The sequence below is a fragment of the Triturus cristatus genome, chromosome 9 (assembly GCF_964204655.1).
Source record: "Triturus cristatus chromosome 9, aTriCri1.1, whole genome shotgun sequence".
In the NCBI taxonomy this organism is placed as follows: domain Eukaryota; kingdom Metazoa; phylum Chordata; class Amphibia; order Caudata; family Salamandridae; genus Triturus; species Triturus cristatus.
In genome coordinates, this window is record NC_140592.1 from 719,085,437 (window position 1) to 719,101,680 (window position 16,244).

Consider the following 16,244-nt stretch of genomic DNA (forward strand, 5'->3'; position numbering starts at 1 on the left):
CTGTCATTGGCCTACACTTGGGCTACATCTGGGTGATATTTTTGCTACATTTGGGCCCTTTTGTCTCTGGTGGCCATCTTGGGAGACTTATTTGTTATGAAGTTTCCTAATTTCCTCATTTACTACAGTCTACTCAGTAGGAAATACTTTCAGTTTTTTACTTTGATTCCATCAAGAAGGCATTCAGATGTGTCACACATTTGCCATAAATTCTGAATGTTAGCACTCTAGTTGCTCATTAGATCACTGTAGTAAAGCTACTGCTCACCAGGGAAGTCTGCTGCTGGTATTGAAAGTGCATGTTTCAGTCTGCATGTCAGAGGATTTGAGAAGTCACTCAAAATGTGCCCTAATTTTTCTTTCTGCAGCACTAATCATACTTTCTATGGCAAAATGAACCCCCTCATTTTGTTCCTTTTTAAATTAAATGTTTTAAGAGTTACCACTTTATTCCAATCAAGATGGCTTCAGGTCAGGTGTGCAATACGTTTGTCATAAGTAGGACTGTTAGCACTCTTGTTGTTCTTTAGAACACTCTGGGAAGCTGCAGTAGAACACAAAGGAATCAACTGACACTCTCTGCCCTTGTTGCATGTACATGTTTTACTGAGAATGTCAGACTTCATTCTCACATGACTGGGAAAGATAATGTGAATTTACAGAAAATATGCTCTCAGTTTAGCTTATGGATCACCTTCCAAACCTCTGTGGGAAAAGCATGAGAAAACATGATTCATGATATCCCAGCAGAAGGCTTTTTCACATGGTAAAATCACCTTAGAACACACCACAATTCCTAATATGAGTATGGTACCATCAACAAATGATTTATAATGTAACTAAAGTCTTAAAACCTTCTATTAACTGCAATGCTTTTTAATGAGGTCCTATCATGTCTATTGGTCCCAAGATGGCTGCCAACACTTCTTGGATGAAGTGCTGACAGACAATCAGATCTCACGATGAGATGTGTGGTTAGGCTCCGCCCAGATATATATGTGATTTTACTTTCGATTTTCTCCGCAACTACTGAACGGATTTAAACCATTTAACCAAAAGGCACGAGTGTGTACCAAGGGCTACCTCTTTGCCAAATTTGCTGTGATTCCGTTTAGCAGTTCGGGCTGTAGCTGCGATTAAATGTTCCTATAAAAAGTTGCATGGGAAAAACACGTTTTGGGACCCCCCTTTTTTCTCAGCCCCCACTTGACGAATCACCCGAGACAAGTTTTGAAAATTTTGTGAAGATTCGTCAACCGGGGCCAAAGTTATTCCAAATAGAATGTTGCGGATTTCCTATGGATAATAGGTCCTAACTAACTACCTACTGGCGACCGCCAGTAGGTAATATATATGTATATATGTATATGTATATATATATATATATATATATATTATCTACTGGCGGTCGCCAGTAGATAGTTATAGTTAGGACCGTGTTTCCATAGGAAATCCGCAACATTCTATTTGGAATAACTTTGGCGCCGGTTGATGAATCCTCGCGAAATTTTCAAAATAGGTGGGGCGCTCCGCTCTGCTCCTACTCTGAAAGTCTCGGGGGGATTCGTCAAGCGGGGGCTGAGAAAAATAGGGGGTCCCAAAACGCGTTTTCCCCATGCAATTTTCCATAAGGACCTTTAGTCCAAGGTACAGCCCGAACGGCTGAACAGAATTACTTGAAATTTGGCAGAGAGGTAGTCCTCAGCTCAGGGAAGTGCCTTTTGCAGGTCTGGTATCAATCTGGTCAGTAGTTCCTGAGAAAATCAAAAGTAAAATCATATATATATGTGGGCGGAGCCTAACCACACATCTCATCCTGAGATCTGATTGGCTGTCAGCACTTCATCCAAGAAGTGTTGGCAGCCATCTTGGGACCAATATACATGATAGCACCTCATTAAAAAGCATTGCAGTTAATAGAAGGTTTTAAGACTTTAATTACATTATAAATCATTTGTTGATGGTACCATACTCATTTTAGGAATTGTGGTATGTTCTAAGGTGATTTCACAATGTGAAAAAGCCTCCTGCTGGGATATCATGATTGAGAGAAAAATATTTTCTCATGCTTTTCTCACAGAGGTTTGGAAGGTGATCTATAAGCTAAACTGAGAGCTTATTTTCTGTAAATTCACATTATCTTTCTCAGTCATGTGAGAATGAAGTCTGACATTCTCAGTAAAACATGTACATCCAACAAGGGCAGAGACTGTCAGTTGATTCCTTTGTGTTCTACTGCAGCTTCCCAGAGTGTTCCAAAGAACAACTAGAGCGCTAACAGTCCTACTTATGATAAACGTATGGCACACCTGAAGCCATCTTGCTTGGATTAAAGTGGTAACTCTTAAAACATTTAATTTAAAAAGGAACAAAATGAGGGGGTTCATTTTTCCATAACAAGTATGAATAGTGCTGCAGAAAGAAAAACTAGGGCACATTTTGACTTCTGAAATCCTCTTTTATTTCATTAAAAAATTCTGACATGCAGACTGAAACATGCACTTTCAATACCAGCAGCAGTTTTCCCTGGTGAGCAGTAGCTTTACTACAGTGATCTAATGAGCAAAAAGAGTGCTAACATTCTGAATTTATGGCAAATGTGTGACACATCTGAATGCCTTCTTGATGGAATCAAAGTAAAAAGCTGGAAGTATTTCCTACTGAGGAGACTGCAGTAAATGAGGAAATTAGGAAACTTCATAACAAATAAGTCTCCCAAGATGGCCACCAGAGACAAAAGAGCCCAAATGTAGCCCAAATATCACCCAGATGTAGCCCAAGTATAGCCCAATGACAGAATGTCCCAGAGTGTTCTTAAAAACAACTAGAGCGCTTACTGTCTTCATTATGACAAAAGTATGGCACACCTGAAGCCATCTTGATTGGAATAAACTGGTAACACTTAAAACATTTAATTTAAAAAGGAACACAATGAGGGGGTTCATTTTGCCATAGAAATTATGATTAATGCTGAAGAAAGAAAATGAGGGCACATTTTGAGTGACTTCTCAAATCCTCGTCTATTTCATTAAAAAATTCTGACATGCAGACTGAAACATGCACTTTTAATACCAGGAGCAGTTTTCCCTGGTGAGCAGTAGCTTTACTACAGTGATCTAATGAGCAAAAAGAGTGCTAACATTCTGAATCTATGGCAAATGTGTGACACATCTGAATGCCTTCTTGATGGAATCAAAGTAAAAAGCTGAAAGTATTTCCTACTGAGGAGACTGCAGTAAATGAGGAAATTAGGAAACTTCATAACAAATAAGTCTCCCAAGATGGCCACCAGAGACAAAAGAGCCCAAATGTAGCCCAAATATCACCCAGATGTAGCCCAAGTATAGCCCAATGACAGAATGTCCCAGAGTGTTCTTAAAAACAACTAGAGCGCTTATTGTCTTCATTATGACAAAAGTATGGCACACCTGAAGCCATCTTGATTGGAATAAACTGGTAACACTTAAAATATTTAATTTAAAAAGGAACACAATGAGGGGGCTCATTTTGCCATAGAAATTATGATTAATGCTGAAGAAAGAAAATGAGGGCACATTTTGAGTGACTTCTCAAATCCTCTTCTATTTCATTAAAAAATTCTGACATGCAGACTGAAACATGCACTTTTTATACCAGGAGCAGACTTCCATGGTGAACAGTAGTTTTACTACAGTGATCTAATGAGCAACTAGAGTGCTAACTTTCAGAATTTATGGCAAATGTGTGACATATCTGAATACCTTCATGATGGAATCAAAGTAAAAAACTGAAAGCATTTTCTACTGAGGAGACTGCAGTACATGAGTAAATTAGGAAACTTCATAACAAATAAATCTCCCAAGATTGGCCACCGGAGACAAAAGAGCCCAAATGTAGCCCAAAATCACCCAGATGTAGCCCAAATATAGCCCAATGACAGAAGTGTGCAAAACACTTATTATTTTGTGTTTTTGCAGTGTTATATAGTGCAGACTTGTCAGGTATTGGAGTGCTTTACATGAGCATTGGTTACATCACACAAGAACAAATTCATTGTGGTTGTAGACATGGGGACACTAAGTGATTTGACCAGAATCACAGAATGTCGAGCTGAAGCAGAAACTCCAACCTGGTTCCCCAGTTGTAAAGTCTGCAGTTCTGGAAGTAACACCACATCCTCTCCCCTAAGTGCAACATTTAATCAAGTGGTCAACTGGATAAAAAAACATAAAGATAACAAATAATTTAAAAGTGCTTTGTCGCTATTTGAAAACTCAGAAAATATGTCCTTATTTTAGTCTTTTAGAGCACTAACCATAATTTTGATGCCAATAAGACCCTCTCATATATGTAATTTCTAAAGGAAATGCTCTAGGTATTACAGTTTTGATTACATCAAGATGACGTCAGGTGTTCCACACTTTTGTAATAAATATAGAATGTTAGCAATCTAGTTGTTCATTGGGATACTGTTGAGAGGCAGAGGCCAGGGGCACGGACTCTGAAAATTGAAGGCAGGTAGGAGGGTGCAAAGGCAACAATTTAACCACACTGAGCAGGCAGGAAGGGCCGTGGCAGCACAACAGACTATGGAGGGCAGTGGAAAGGGGGGGAGGGGCAACAAACCAACAATACAGGACTTGCAAGAGAGGCTGTGGTAATGTAATAGACCATTGTGGGCAGAAGGAAGAGGCAATGGTAGTACAACCATACATGCCAACAGACCCGATTCAGCCAGGAAACGTCCAATGTTTTTATGCTCAAATGGGCTTTATTTGATCTGTCTCCTGTCTACAATCTCCTCTTTTTCAATGTAACTCAAAGGGGAAAATCAATACCCTAGTTTTTTTTCAAAATCTCCCTCTTACCAAGTTCAAAATGTTCGCAAGTATGGTACATTGGATCATGGAAGGAAATGGGGTAGTGACATGGACTTGGATAACAGAGGACAGGAGGGATATGGAGAGGTGCACCAAACTGACCCTGCAGGGCAGGCATCAGGGTTTGCAGCAGCACAATACACCACACAGGGCATGCGGGACGGGAGTGCAGCACAACAATCCATAGAAAGCAAGAGGGAGGGGACAGGACCATGCACATGGACAACAGAGAACAGAGGGGCAAGAGGCAATGGTAGCTAGCTGACCATAATGGACAGACAGGAGAGAAAGCTGCAGCATAACAGACCATAAAGGGCAGGAGGGACGGATCAGGGGCATTACAATGGAACAGACAAGCCAGGAGGGAGAGAGTAGGGGTCTGCACATGTAAACAGAGGGCTGGGGGCAAGGGGGCAGGGCAGGAGCAGCAAGATAGCCATGGAGGTCAGGCAGGATGGGCACTAGATGCAAGACACACCATGAAGAGCAACAGTGAGACTGTGATGGCATACACACAGACCATGGAGGGAAGGTGGGAGGGGGTCAGGGGCAGCTAACTGACCACACAGGGAAGGTGGGAGGGGCCATGGCAGCACAGAAGACCATGCATGGCAAGTGGGAGGGTTAGTGGCAGCACAATGGCTATGATGGGCAAGAAGGAGGGTGCAGGGGCATGCACAAAGGATGATGGAGGATAGAAGGGAGGGTCAGGACCTGTGCACAGACAAGAAAGTCCAGGGGAAGGGGCCTCACAACAGACCGCACGGGGCAGGCAGGAGGAGCAGTTGCAGCACAACAGACCAGGGAGGGCAGAAGGGTGTGGCAGTACAATGGACCATGTAGTACAGGAGGAAGAGGATAGGGGCATGGCATGTGGACAGGCAGGGTGGAGGTGGCAGGGACAGGTTACAGTCATCTGACAATGCTAGGCAGGTGGGAGGGGAGTGGCAGCTCCACAGAACAGTCAGAGTAGATAGGAGTGGCAGGTCCATGGAACATGGTGGGCAAAAAGGATGGAGCAGGGGCATGCACAAAGACATCGGAGGGCAGGGGGAAGGAGAATAGGGGCAGCAAGCTAAGCACAGAGTTTAAGCAGGAGGTCAATGATGGGGCATAGAATTGGGCAATGGAGGGCAGGAGGAGGGAACTGGTACATCATACTAAATTGAGGGCAGTGGCAGCACATCAGACCATGCATGGCAGGAGGGAGGAGGCTAGTCCATGGATTCACACAACAGAGGATAGGGAGGAGGGGGATGGGGCAGCAAGCTAACTGTTCAGAGAAGGCGAGTATTAGGAACTTTATTGTTTTTAAAACATGTGTCTGTGCGAACTACTTAAAATATGAACAAGTATGCAGCATAATCTCACTTTTATTCAGGAAGAAGAGGACGTTTGTGCCTGTGACTCCGGGCTCAGTTGACAGAAACACCCCCTGACCCTCCACCCCCTATCGTAAAATGTAATGCCCGTGAAAAGTGTAGGTGAACACAGTGTTATATAGAACATAGTCCTGAGAGCACGATTGAAATTGAAAACTAGATATAGTGTATGGTATAAACTATGCACCAAAAAGTGTGATATAAGATGAACCGGGCGTGAAATATAATATGCAATACATTGTGCGCAATGACAGATTCATTGGAGAGCGCGAGATAGCACAGGCACTAGCGAGTGCTATGCGATGTGCGCCTTGGAGTGTAATATGCACAGGGCAGTGTTGTGTAACCTAACTAGTCTCTAAAGTTGTAATATAAAATATGTGCTGGGGAGTGTAACGTTGCATATGCACTGTGACAAAGATATGGATCCCAGATTGTAATATGTATGGCATAGCACTGTGCGTTATAACATAGGCATCGAGGAAGGCACGTTAGATGGGGCAATATAACCCGTGCGAAGACAAGTGTGGCATGACATATTTACGGGGTGGTGTTACAGTGCACATGGGCTAGAGAGTGTCATAGCATATGCACTAGCTGGTGGAATACAACACAGAGGTGTGTGGCACTCGGCAGGCAATGGTGGGTGTAACACAGCATTGGGCTCTGCCAGGAGCGCGCTGTGACTCTCAAGTGATGTTCGTCCCCTTTCCAGAGAGTAAAATAAAAAGCATTACACATCCAGCAGTGGATGTGTGTTTTATTAACCGTGAGGGGGGTTTCTTACACAGTTTTGGTCGAATTTTTGTCAAATCCCCTTTGAATGGCTTGGTGTGCATGTGTATTAAATGTGCCCGTCAATAGCTACCCATGTTTGTATAAATAAACGACAAGGGTGTCTACCGGGATTAGGCACGGTAGGGCATCAGACATGTCAGAGCTTCACTAGTGGTGTAAATACATTCCACGTGGATTCATTGTATGCATAGTCGCCTTTTAATGAATATCACTCAAATCGTCATGGTGATAGGTACGTACGGTTTGTCCAGCATGTCCTAGGTGTGTCTATAAATATATATTTATTAAAAATAATAAAAATCAGTGGCCGGCCCTGGGGATTGGGGTAAAAACATGTAATTAGGAGACAGGCCCTGGGGGATGGGGTCATCAGGGCCAATAAATTAGAATAAGAAGGGGAACCACACAGCCCCTTTCTTAAAAAATTAAAATAAATAAAAGACTGGCATCGTGCCGGAGGCCACGCCCCCTCCTTGCAGCACTCTGCAAACGCGCCCCCTGGGGAGTTTTAATTTGGGGAATTAATTCCTCTTCAATACTGAGGGTCCCTGAGGGCCAACTAGCCCAACAAGCATCTCCAGTATGAGCCAGGGAGCTGCGCTGCAGACAGGTGTTCTGGGGCCAAGCCCCTTTTTACACCTCTCTGCAACGCAGCTCTGTGGCGCTTACTGGAGGTACCTAGTGGTCTAGTTTGACCCTAGGGACCCTTAGGATTCAAGGGGACTTAATCTCTCAACTTAGAACAGCCACAGGGCGCGTTTACACAGTGGTGAAGGGAGGGGACGGGGCCTGAGGTGACGTGTGCAAACACGCACTATGGCACGTTTTAAATTGGGGATATAATTTCCCTTCAATACTGAGGGCCCCTGGGGGCTAACTAGCCCACCAAGTGCTTCCAGTAAGCGCCACTGAGCTGCATTGCAGAGAGGTGGTCCAGGCTGTGCCACTTTTTACACCTCTCTGCAACGCAGCTCTGTGGCACTTACTGGAGGTACCTAGTGGGCTAGTTGGACCCTAGGGACCCTCAGGATTCAAATGAACTTAATCTCCCAACTAAAAATGGACACAGGGCGTGTTTACACAGTGGTGAAAGGAGGGGACGGGGCCTGAGTTAATGTGTGCAAAAACGCCCTGTGGCCTGTTTTAAGAGGTAGTTTTAATCCCACTGCCCTATTATATACTAGGGGCTTACAGAGGAGGTCATGCTAATCACAGGGGGACCCCAACGCATAATGTTCCCTAGTGTATGTAGGTGTTTTCACTGTATTCTAAGTGTCTTTTAACATAGCACTGGCTCTAGGACTGGTTAGTCAGACTCAGTTACCACCAGTATCCGTCTGAAATAGTTGAGGGTACAGGATGATTTTGCAACAAGGATTCTTTCTGCTCTTCTTTTTGTTCTTTCTGCACGTTATCCTTCTTCCTGCACTTTTCTTCGTCTTTGAGGACTTCTGTTGTTTCTTTCTGCACTTCTTTTTTTTCTTTCTGTGCATTTTTTCTTCTTTCTTCACATGTCCTATCTCTGTAGGCATAGTTAGAAATTAGCATTTAAAAAACCTTTGAAATTCACAGAAAAAACCATAGGTTTCAGGCACGTTATAGTTAGGAATTAGCATTTAAAAAACCTCAGAAATTCACTGAAAAAACCATAGGTTTCCGGGGTGTTATAGTTAGCTGGACTTTTCACTTGTACAAAACCATTGAAATTCCCCCGTTATAGTTAGTTCAGCTAACTATAACTCGCGCGCCCGCAATGCACTGCTGATGACGTCACATATTACATCAATCATGACATGGTCAGTGACATCACTCATGACATCACTGATGACATCTCAAATGACTTCACTGATGACATCACTCATGACATCATCCTTGTGACAGAGTGGCAGACCTCCTCTCACCCTAATATAACCTTTGATACACACATTCAAAAATAGAGACTACAATTTTCAAAACAATGGACATACCAATACCAGTTACAAGAACCTCAGTAATTCTAAGATCCACATACACATCCACTCATTCACCAACAGTCCTATACAGTCACTCATACATGTACTCACTCATCATATGTACTCATACACCTATACATCCTGTTACACAATGCCACTCATCCATACAGTTACTCACACACATAGTCACTCATGCTAATAAAGAATCAAACATACATTTACTTGCATATACAGTTATACACACATCACCACACTTACTTCTACGGAAACTTACACATACTTAGTCTTTTAAACAATCACTTATAGAAACAGATACTTATTCATACAGGAACTCTTTCAATCTCTCACTCTCACATATACTCGCTTATATACACCAATAGTCACATATACTAGTTTAAAACATATGTAGTTACTCATAAAGACACTATTGAGACAGTCATTCACTCACTAACACACCCATACACACACTCATCCACCCATACAGTCCTGCACACATGCTGTCTTCAACACATACATACAGTGAGTCACTCATTCATGCACCTATGCACTACGTAATACCCCCCACCGAACCATGCAGACACTCAGACTGATACTCAAAAAAACAACTAATAACCTATATAGACACCCATGTAGCTACTCACCAACCCATGCAGCCACTTATACACAAAGTGAGAGACTGATACAGATATTTACATATTTAAACATTACTCACTAAGCCATGTATTCACTATGATACACTTAATCAGTCAGTTACACAATCAATTTTTCAAAAACAAATCATCCATTTAGACACTTATATACCCATTTATTCTTCCATCGACCTTGAGATATACATATATAAAACATATTTAGTTTTCAGAAAAACAGACATTCACTGGATGATGTAATCAGTGATGTCATCAGTGATGTCATTTGAGATGTCATCAGTGATGTCATGAGTGATGTCACTGACCATGTCATGAGTGATGTAATATGTGACATCATCAGCAGTGCATTGCGGGCGCGTGAGTTATAGTTAGCTGAACTAACTATAACGGGGGAATTTCAATGGTTTTGTACAAGTGAAAAGTCCAGCTAACTATAACACCCCTGAAACCTATGGTTTTTTCAGTGAATATATATATATATATATATATACATATATATATATATATATATATATATATATATATATATATATATATATATATATATATATATATATATATATATATATATATATATATATATATATATATATATATATCCTCAAGTAATCCCTCCAGCTGGAAGGACGGCCTCAATCAGTCAGAAGAACTCTACATACATTTATAATCAATTACAGCTTCCCCCTAAAAAACAAGAGATGAGCATAAAAAGACAAACAAAATGATGAAATTAAAAAATGGCAATAAACTAAAATGAACGGATGAAAACAACAAAGAACAACATACAAAACCAAGAATAAGGTATTGAAAAAGATGGGAAACTAATTAGAACTTGTAATTTATCGCATCATACATTAATAAGATTAATCCCCACCAGAGGGGTAACAATGAAGAAAATGCAAATAAGGGAAATACGAAGGAATTCTCTATCCCAAAGAATGGCGCCAGACATAGGATAAAAATGAGAGGTCCCATTGGAGGGATGAAAATGAAGGAACACCAACAGAAAATGAACTTGCTATTCTGACATGTGAAATAGAGAAATGGAACTCTTTCCCGTCTTGCTTTATATTACTTTCATATAATTTCCATTAATCTTTTTTTGTTAAGATCCCGATGCCAAAAAAGAAATGAATGGTATGAAAAGTAAAAATACTTTTGTTTAAGACTACATTCTCCAGAATGCAAAGGGAACTTGGGACACTGCCAGGAAATGATGTAACACCCAGTAAACTTAAAGGGGGCGGTGCCAAGCAAACAGTTGATCGTGAGCAAGGTATCTGGGATACCGAAACGCGTAGATCTGTTCATGCCTGTATCCCATGCAGTAAAGGTATTGAGAAAATAAAAAAGCGCAAAAAGGTTGCAGAGAGTGCGTCCCATTTGTCCTCCCAGCTGGAGGGATTACTTGAGGATTTGAAGCGGCATGGTTCAGCCGCAGGGACAGCCGCAGGGACAAGCACCCACGAAGAGCGCTGCATTTTCCCTGGGAACCGGAGGTGTGGATATATATATATATATATATATATATATATATATATATATATATATATATATATATATATATATATATATTATTATTATTTTCACTGAAAAAAACAAAGGTTAGAGGGGCAGTATAGTGATTTTACTGACGATGTCATGACTGATGTAATATTAGAGGTCATAAGCAGTGCCTTGCAGGGGCAAAAGTTATAGTTTGCTCAAGGTAACTATAAATGCTGAATTTCATTGGTTTTGTATAAGTAAAATTTGAGCGTAACTATAACCCCCTATAACCTTTGTTTTTTTCAGTGGATTTCTACATATTGTTATATTCTATTTTCTAACTATAATGTTCCTGTAACCTTCGTTTTTTTCTGTGAATTTCTATGGTTTTTAACTTTTTAATCCTAACTGATACCTGTCACCTTTGAGAGTGGGTGTGTGAGTGGCTGTGTGGAACTGTGAGTACCTGTGTGAGCGTATGTGAGTGTCTGTGTGTGAGTGCCTGTGTGGATCTTTGAATGGGTGGGTTAGTGTCTGTGTGAGTATTTGAATGGGTGTATGAGTGCTTGTGTGGGTCGGTGAGTGGTTATGTGAGTGCCTGTGTATGTCTGTGAGTGGGTATGAGCAGTGCTATCGATTTATGGCATTTGCATACTTAGAATATTTAAAAGGGAAAACCATGGATTTTACTCTCACCGGGAGACACATGAAAGATATTTCTCACCACAGTCACTGCACATAATATTGTGATCAAATAGATTAATGATGAATTCACCTCCATTAAGGATTTCATATTGTTTTCAACATGGAATACATGAGGAAACACACTTCCTTTGCTTTCACCAAGGCCAAGAAATTAGAATAATTTGTTTTTACTTAACTGGAGCTTCAACTGGGGCAACTGCTATGTTTGAATTTGTAATTGCTTCCAGTTGAGGTTTAATACCTGTGAAATGAGCATCCGGGCCAGAGTCAAACCTCATTCTCCAAGAAGAGTCCCCAGTTTTTCCCAAAAAGTCTACCCAAACGGAGTACTTTCATTTGGTTAATTAGTAAGTGCTACCCAGGTAAGTAACTGTCTTGTGCATATTCTACACTACAGGTGCATAAAGGACTACAAGGTGTGCATGTACATAGCTGCCAAGGTTTCAGATTGCTTATGAGTGACACTTTCATAATTTCAGTGTAATTATGAGGGACATTTAACGCCTATGAGTGGCACTTTCTCGCAAGCAAAATCAAGGAAAGAAGATGAGTGAAACTTATAAACTGTAAGATGTTAAAACTGCTGCATAGTGGGACCTGACTGTACCCTGGCCTGGACTGTTCACAGTGTCACATACCATCTGGCTCAGCCGGTTGCAGACACTCAGCTGCTGTAGTGATGAGAGACTGAATTCTTTCCCAGTCACAATGAATGGACACCGGTGGGAGGAGCTCTCAGCTGCAGAACTGGTGGCACCGCTGCGTGCCTTTAAATATACTCAGCACCACCTGCTCAGCTCTCCTGGACTCCATGCACTGCATAGCTGGCAATTTTTCAGATTGATAATGTGTGACATTTTGTGGTTTCCATGTAGTTATGAGTGACATTCAATGACCAAATGTGTGACACCTAGAGTGACACTTTCTCAAGAGTAAAAACAAGCAGCAATAGAGATAAATATCAGAAACGACACCCTTTTGATCAATGGTAAGCTCTAAAAAGATCTTGAAACTGCAACAAAACACCTGAAATGAAAAGTCACTAACCGACTGCACCTTTCTAAGACTATCTCACTGCAATACTATTGCATCATATGAGTTGTGTGCTTTTATTTATACTTACATAAAGTGGAAAGACCATCAAGTTGACAGAATAAAAATATTCTCTCAATCGTTTTAGCCACGTCTTTGTCCTGACGCTTCACCCAAACATTCTGACACTGCACACGCCATTGTAGTCACAATTAGAGTGCAGCTCTGCTGGAGTGATCACTAATAACCAGAAACTTGATTACACAGCCTAGCTGCCTGACCTATCTTCAGATTGGGTGTGCTGGGGGCCTCAGGGCAATAGACTGGTGCACCATGAAGTGCTCATTTCAGACAGGCTGAATCTGGCACTTACCATAGAAGAAGTCTGTTCTTGAACTTTGAAATCTAATATTCCAGCACTGTCTGCCATAATGACTAATGCTACAGGGTAAGGCCATTTCTACTCATGGCTGACTATTTGCTGCTGCTGGCATCATTGTGTTGGGAGCAGGTAGGCTCGCTGTGTCTCTCTTAGGCTTCTACCCAAGTGGAGATCGAAGTCAGGCTTCCCTGCTGACAGTCCTTCTATACGGTGCTGGCAAATGCTGCTGGGAATGGCCAAATTGTGCACACTCCGGCCTTCTAGATAAATGACCAGAGTGTTAGTGAGTGGTAAGGAGTAGGCTTGGGTGAAAATTTCGTTCCGTTCGCGGAAATTGTGATAATTTGACATTTTCGCGTTCCGCGGAGAGCGCGAAAATGTCAAAATTTCCGCTTTCCGCAGCTTGGCGATAATTTGTTTCTTGCTCGCGCTGTAAAATAATATATGCTCGCGCGCACGCGATCGCCTTACCTGAATCCCTGCGTTCGCCGACAAGTTTTCTTGTTCCGGTCGTGTTCTCCATGAGATGTTGGATTGTTTTTAGCCATTTGCGCTGTCTCGCGACAGTTCGCGCCCGCAGTGACGTCATGCGTCGCGCGATCACGTCTTTCTTCTCGCAATCATGCACCGCGAGACAACTCAAAACAAGATGGCCGCGCCCGCGAGCAACCACATGGGTAAGTTGGCGACCCGCAACCATGCAGAAAATCTCGCGAACATGCGGGAAAAAAAACTCCGCATTTTCGCGATATTTCCGCTTGTTTGCGATAATTTTAAACATCTTCGCGATAATTTGCAGAAGTGGATTTCGCAAATTCCGCCCACCCCTAGTAAGGAGTTGTTGACTTGTTTGCAACAAATTTATATCATGATCCAACCCCTCTGGTGTGACCGAAATTGCTCGAGTGGAACTGGCAGGACTCAAAATGGAGAGGAAAACAACATGATCCTGACAGTTCGACCTCCCTCACAGCACTCTGAGGGTTGTATCATGTGCTGCAGGCAGTGCAACTTGTCTTGCAGGCACCTCTGCAATGGGAGGAAAAAACAAACCTCGCACCGCTGACTTTGGGCCAATTGTGATTGACTACTACACGATTAATATGGTGCCTTGCCAGAAACAACAGAATGTGGCAAGATGATACTGATTTACATAGGGCTGCAGTGATGATTGAATAATGAATAATTATCAAGCTGTTCCAATGTATTTTTGGTCATCAAGCATTGCTAACTACTTGGTATGACCAGAGAAACTGAGTCAGGGCTTGATGATTTAAAGAAATGTCCGGCTTTTACTGTAAATAACAATGCTCAACTCTTAAATTCCAACCTGTCCCACTTCTGGTGTGAGATGATAATTAGGCTCTATGCAGCTGTAGTGCAGTCAAAAGCCAGGTTACAGCAAGGCACCACCCTACCCATGAGTTGCTGCCCGGAGGCAAAGTTTATGTTTCACCACAAGTGCTGCTAAGACCACATGGTACAGCCCGTATTCAAAAGCTGGGTTCCCGGCGGATTGTTCTGAAGCTCATGGCAGTCAGGTTTGCTGTGATAACACATATCCGATGAGAATTAAAAAAGAATTTCATGCACCAGTAGTGCGACAAAAATATCAGAAGCAGGCAGTAATTTCGGCAATGTGATTGTTCCTCAAGTGTCTTCAACCACAAAACTATGATAACGTGAATCCTCATCAAGAGAAGATGATGAGACTATAAAGAGGTGAATCTCCACCAAACAGGGGTGCTTCCCCTTAACTAAATGAAGTAAGTACTTCTTTGTTTGATAGAGATGTCCACGTATTCCTCTGCATCAATTACAAGTCACCAAAATCAGCAGGAAATGTGCTCGAGGACATTTTCTTAAGCTGTCCATCAATGTGGGTAGTGGCTGGAAGACCATTGGATACTACTAAAGAAAACAGGGTGTAGTCAAATGGGTTGAGCTTGTTGATGATTTTGGGCAGTTTGCGTACTCAGGGTAATTAAAAGGGAGAATCAAGGACTCTGCTCTCACCAGGAGATGATGAGAAAGAAATCACTTGTCACAGTCACCCCACATCAGATTGCACGCCAATAGTTCAATGATGCATTCACCCCCATTAAGGATTTCAGATTGTTTTTCAAAGTAGAATATCAGAGGAAACACGTTTTCCTTCCCCAAGCCCAAGAAATTGCATCCTTTGCACTTTAAACCCCATCCCCCTGGTCCCGGTCAGAACTTAATGAGGGGGGACACAGCCACGTCCCCCTGGGTGCCCTGGTCCCACCCAGGTCCCTCAGTAGGGACCACGGGGGAGCCTTAAGGCCCCCACCGATCCAGCCGGCTCCCTGCATCCTGTGGGAGCCAGAATTTCTCACACACATGGGGAGTTGCTAGAAATGTAGCTCCCTGTGTGCAGGAGCAGTCTTTCATCTGTTTTCACACCCACATAAGAGAGGGCAGGAAAACATATGAAACCTCAGCTCCCAGCAAGCGGGAGCAGTTTGACACCTCATGCTGACTGGGAGTGAAGTTAGTGTATGCTCTCGCTTGGCGGGAACTGTCACACCTCCCCTCAAGCAAAAGCAAACTGCTGTCTTCTGATGGTGGGCACCTCAGGAGATAGCATGAACTGGCCCTAGGGGGTGACAGTCCTCAGGACCATTAATGGCTTTAGGAGAGGTGCTCCTTTAAATAGCACGAGCCGGACCTGGGGAGGTAGTTGTCCGGAGCCATATATAGTCCGAAAGGGGGGCCACTCCCTCTATTATATACATGGCCCCGGTGAGGCAGGGGTACTTAGGGCAATGGAGGGGGCTCTGCACAGCCCTCTATTTTTGTTTCATAAAGTCCCTGGGAGGTGGTGGTCCCTGGGGCTATTAAAGCCACATGAGGAGGACCGCACTGCCCTCCTCCAATTTTTGCAACACTCGGCCAGCCCTAGGGAAGTGGCAGTCACAGAGGCCAAGATTAGCCATGGAGATGGGGAGCCGTGCAGCCTCTCCCCTTATTTAAAA